This window comes from Peromyscus eremicus, chromosome 8a, assembly GCF_949786415.1.
Source record: "Peromyscus eremicus chromosome 8a, PerEre_H2_v1, whole genome shotgun sequence".
Classification (NCBI taxonomy): Eukaryota; Metazoa; Chordata; class Mammalia; order Rodentia; family Cricetidae; genus Peromyscus; species Peromyscus eremicus.
In genome coordinates, this window is record NC_081423.1 from 76,518,728 (window position 1) to 76,524,727 (window position 6,000).

Genomic DNA, 6,000 nt, shown 5'->3' on the forward strand with positions numbered 1-6,000 from the left:
ATTCAATACCAAAACAATAAAGGTAATTTGTAAAACTGCTTCAGCACATTTTATAGCCCATGTGAAATAAAAACTGCTCATTAAGTGAACAATAAGTCATTTTTGTAAGAGTCACTTACATTTTTCAGTTACAGTTATGGGGAAAGGCATAAACTATCATGGTAGAAATTCCCATTGCTCTGGAGACATCCCTGAACTCAGAAAGCATCACTCAACTGTCTATCCTATTAGGTCTTTATCAACTGGCAGCTGTAGACAATTTTCTTTTCCCAACCCACTCCACTATGTGGTAGCTGTTGTCTATGAGGGTATGGCTCTCTTTCTCTCCAACCTGAGGGCTTTGTGCTCACATCTTTCTATCCATTGTCACCCTCCACATACACAGGCAACAGATGAAGCAGTCCTGAGCAGGTAGAGTCTCTGCAAACAACTCCCTCTTGTGTCTATGTGGTGGAAACACTGGAAGACCAAAAAGTGTCCAAGACTAATCAGTGAGTGCAATCGTTTCATTTATTCACTGGCTAGTAGGTCCTTCAGAAATAAATAGCATGACTTTTCATCATCTGGAAAAACACACCTCTCCGTAACCCATATGCACATGCATTATTCCTGTGAAAAGTGAAATCTTTAAATTTGATGGCCTTAACCCTGCTACACCCCTCCACACTGCACATCTCACTTCACAACTTTTCCTCCTCCTTGTCATCACAGGCTGGGGAGAAGTTGCATGGCCCTTGAGACAAGAGGACTTAGCCCATTTGGCACCTGAGTTATTTTATACACCTACCCTTCCTTTATATAACAAAACCATTTTCATTAACAATAAAAATGATGCCAGAGAATTGCAGATAAGAATCTCATTTCTTCTACTGAATTTCATGTATGTTAAAATCATGCCAGTAAAATATAAAATAATAAAAACTATAAGAGCACTAAATAAATGAAATAGCACGAAAGAGGGGGAAACAATAGATTGAAACTTTTAAGTTGCCTTTATGTCCCTCCCAAATCTGTGTTATCTCAGGACTGAGAAGACTTGGAAAACGGCATTGCAGTGAGCCACTGTTTTGTTGTTGTTTAATAAATTTATTTATTCATTTATTTATTTATTTTACATCTCAGCTGCAGTTTCCCTCCCTCCTCTTCTCCCAATCCCTCCTCCCCCCCACTTCTCCTCTGCCCCTCACCTTTCAATCCACTCCTCCCACTCCGTTTAGGAAAGACCAGATCTCCCATGAGTATCAACAAAACATGGCATATCAAGTTGCAGTAAGACTAAGCACCTCCCCGTGTATTAAGGCTGGGTAAGGCAACCCAGTATGAGGAGTAGGCTCCTAAAGGCCAGTAAAAGAGTCAGAGACAGCCCCTGTTCCTACTGTTAGGAGTCCCATAAGAGGACCAAGCAATACAACTGTAACATATGTGCATAGTGCCTAGGTCAGTCCTATGCAGGGTCCCTGGTTGTCAGTTCAGTCTCTGAGTCTCTTTGAACCCAGGTTAGTTGATTCTGTGAGTTTTCTTGTGGTGTCCTTGACCCCTCTGGTTCCTACAATCTTTTCTCCCCCTCTTCAGAGGGATTCCCAGAACTCTACCTAATGTTTGGCTGTGGGTCTGCATCATGTTTCCATCAGTTGCTGGATGACACCTCTCTGATAACAATTGGGCTAGGCACCAATCTGGTCACAGGAGATGGCCAGTTCAGTCTACATATCTGCTAATGCTTGGAGTCTAAGCTGGGGTCATCCTTGTAAATTCCTGGGAGATTCCCTGGCACCAGATTTTTACCTGACCCCAAAACACCCCTCTTTCCAGTACTCTCTTTCAGTCCTCTCCCCCTCCGTGTCCCCTCAACCTGGTTGCTCATGTTCCCATCCCAACATTCCTTCATGATAAAAGTCTTGGAGAGATCAGGGATGCAAGAGACATACTTAAACATAATAAAAAAGCAATAAACAGCAAGCCAACTGCTAGCATCCAATTAAATGGAGAGAAATGCAAAGCAATTCCACTAAAATCAGAACAAGACAAGATTGTCCAATCTTTCAATACTTATTCAATATAGTACTTGAAGTTCTAGCTAGGGCAGCCATGAAAACAAAACAAAACACATATGCTATATAGGTTAAGACCAAGCTGAGAAGCCTAGACTCCCACTCTCAGGAAAATGTAACAAACCTTCACCCTTCCTGCCAAGGTGGGGCTGGTGAGGCAAGCCGGGATCCAGGGCTTCTGTTCCTTCAACTAGTAAGGAGCTTCCCACAGAGTCAGAGGACACCAAGTAGGAAGCCTGGGTCCTGGAACTCAAAACTACAAGGAACCTGCTCCCACTCCACGACTGGATACCCAGGGAGGTTTGGACTCCTGCCTCTTTCTCTCACTGAAGCAGTGTCTGAGAAAGCCAACCAAGATGGGTGTTTTAAAAAGACCTGGGACTACAAAATACAGGAAGAAAATGGGTGTCGATAGAAAATCATTCATCCAACCAAGAGCCAAGAATTTCTTAAGCAGAAGAAGGAAGAGGAGGAAGAAGAAGGAAGAAGTAGATGAAGAAGGAGAAGAAGGAAAAAGAAGAAGAAGAGGAGGAGGAGGAAGAGGAGGAAAGTCAACCACAATGACAGTGGATTCCAGTGCCGATGCCAGAAATATCCAAATAATCTAAAAAATATCATGATGCCATGAGTATTTTTAAGTCAACAATTGATTCCATCTGCTCTTACACAAACGGATGGGGGAGACACCGAAAGGCTTAGCAAAGAAATAACCTTGACAACAAAAATAGGAAGCATAAAGTTGATCCAAATGTCGATTTTTATAAATGAAGAATAGAGCAAAAATTAAAGGTTCTGTTGATGAGCAGCAGTGGCAGAATGGAGGGCATAGGAAAGAAGCAGGACAGACAGAAGCAGCAGCAGAAATTACACAGTGTGTCCACAGAGCAAAGGACCGATGAAATCAACACAACCTCCAGGACCTGGGGGACTATCACCAAAGAACTCCTTCCTGTCCCTGGAGTCTAGAAAGGTCAGAAGGAAGGCAGGGCTGAAGGAGTGTTTGGAAAACAGCAAGGCTGTCGCTTCCCAATTTTTGCCGAGAAACAGGTGAGCAAATTCTAAACAAAATAACCCAAAGGGAATCATTTCCACTGCATCGTAATTGTTTGAGAACTGAAAAATAAAGGAGGGATATCAAGAAACAATCAAAGAAAACAAACCTTGTCTAAGAAACCCAATTTAAATGATGGCGGTCTTCTCATCAGAAAGTGGTCACGTCAGGACCACTTTCCAAGAAGCTGTAATGGTCTGAAAGTGAACTCTCCCCCACAGGCTCATAGATAATGCATCACACTGGTAAACTGTTGTGTGCTGTGAGGATTAGTAATGAATCTGGCTCTAGAAAGGTAAAACCACCCACATGCTCACCATTTCAAACCCAAACATGTTTATCTCAAAGTGTCCTCCCCTTTGGTATGGGAATGGCCCCCTGGCACTGTGACATGGAAGAAGAAGAAAAAAAAAATTCAGCGAGTAGCTAAAGATATTTTTAAAACGTGATGTCCTTGAGAACCAATAACAAGTAAACCTTTTGCAACTGAGGTGGCTGATGTTTGTCTCATCGAATGAAAATACCCGTCATGGGAATGAGAAGGCAGAAGCCCACTCGTGGAAAGTCTGATCAGAAACTCCGGCACGGCTCTTTGCATCCCCAGCAGACATTGGTAGTGAGCACTGCTTTAATGATGCTCCTTTTGTCTCCTGTCTCCAGTTGGCTTCTCTGGTCGTCTCTGTGGGATGCTGTGGGATTGGTGATGCTTTGCAGCCTCTCCAGGGCTTTTCTCTGCCTGCTACTTGCTAATTGTTCCTTCACTTCTGCTTGAGATATGCTTAATAAATTCATTCATTCAAAACCAAAAGTAAGGCTAGGGCATTCTCTGGACAGCATAGGACAGCTTGTGTGTTGAATGTTTGGTCCTCAGCCGGCAGTGCTCTCTGGAGATGGTGGAAACTTTAGGAGGTGGGGTGGAGCTGCAGGAAGCAGACCACTAGGAACACAACTTTGAAGGCTACACTTGAACCCTTGTTTCTCCTCTCCTCTCCTGTCCTCCTCCTTCTTCTTCTCCTCCTCCTCCTATTCCTCCTTTTTTCCTCTCTCTATGTCTCTCTCTGTCTCTCTCTCCTCTTTATTGCCCTCCCACTTCTTTCCATGTCCAACATGATATGGAGAATCTCCCACACCACACTCTCACACTCTCACCACCATGATATTCTGCCCTGGTACATGAAGCCAGGTAATCACAAACCGTATGCTCTGAAATGGTGAATTAAAGTAATTCTGTCTGCTCTCAAATTGTTCTCTCAAGCATTTGGTCACCACAACAAAGAAAAGTCTAATGGACACAGAGCAATTTCTAAAATTGTATCTACCCGAGTGGTGTTCACACAATAGAAATTCATCTAGCCATTCACCCAAAATGTGTACCTCTTTTAAATGTGGATTTTTCTCTCTTAATAATTTAAAAGTGTGGTGGTCAGGTGGAGGTTTAGAACAAGGAAAGACTGGAGATAATTAGTCATATTACTACAGGCTCCTCTGCACCCCTGGCCCAGAATGGCTTTGCTACATACAACCTCTGTTCCTACCTCTCAGCCTACTGGCAGGAGAACAAATGAATTGCCTGTACTGAAGAATTTAGCAATGTTTCAAGTGGGTCCCAAGATTGCTCTTTTGAACACCTTCCCTGTGACCTATAATTAACTGTTGCCATCATGTGATGGCACTCATTTCAGAACCCAGTAACTAAACCAGAAATTCTTAGTGAGACCCTCAAGCTTAGCGCACATTTGACTACAGTACTAAATGCCAGGATCCATCAGAATCCTTGGTGCTGGTCCAGACAGAGGATTATTTTTCTAAAGTTCCTCCTGTAATTCTCAGAGGTAGCTGAGGTTGAGGCCCATTGCACTTGAAAGTGAGCACAGGAACACTGAAACCGAATCCAGATCTGACTGCAGAGGGGAAGAGACAGAGAGAGACAGAGATGGAGACAGAGGGCTCCTATTCTCAGAGATCAGCGTGTGGCCAGGGAAAGGGTGGATCTTCCTTTTCGTTAAGTGACAATGGTTATAGAAAAGCATATCAGGCTACTTGGGTTTCTGGGCAGTTTTATCTCCAACATTAGGACTTTAACTGCACCCAGTCCCTGAAGCCCATCAACAGGCACCCAGGAGAAGAAACCCAAAACCAAGACTTGCTATTGGACTCAATCTTCAGACTCAATTCAATCAAAACATTTTTTCCCACAAGCTTTCCAAGAGCTACGTGCCCTCATTCTTCAGCAGCTCTGAAACAGGCCGTGAGCGACACCTGAGCCGAAAACTCTGGACACTTCTGATTAAGTCTGACGCTCAGAGAGCTAGCTACAATGCAGGAAGTGTTCGAAAGTCAGGCAAGATCTCCTCGGTTATATGCACACGCAATCCTGAGACAGGAGTGCCATGAAGTTAAAACACTTGAAAATTGGCCTCAGACCCAGCTTTCCCTGGGCACGTCCCTTTGAATTCTAACAGCAGGTTTAACATCCCTGCCCTGGATTTATGTTGGACTAGGAGTCAGCCAGGATTTCCTTTGTTGACCTGTGACTGCTGGTCTCCTTATATTCTCCACCTCAACTCTAGCTGTCACTCAAACCACCCTCTTGGCTAAGGACCTAATGCCTAGCTTGCATGTGCAAGTTCGCTTTCTCCTGATAGTCAAGGCCACCATCTGAGCCCTCCCTGTCCACTAGCCAAGAATTTACTGTGAATGGACCTGAAAGCAGGCACCTTATCTTCTTGAGTATCTGTGGTCTTTTGCTTACACACCCATTTCCTGCCCCAAATGAGGCTCCCTGAACTCCAACACTTGCAGAAACAAGTTTAAATTGATCAAGATAGTTCAGCATTCTGCATTAAGTGCTGTATTTCTAAACCACCCCCAACTGAGTCTATTCACTGTGGCTGGGTC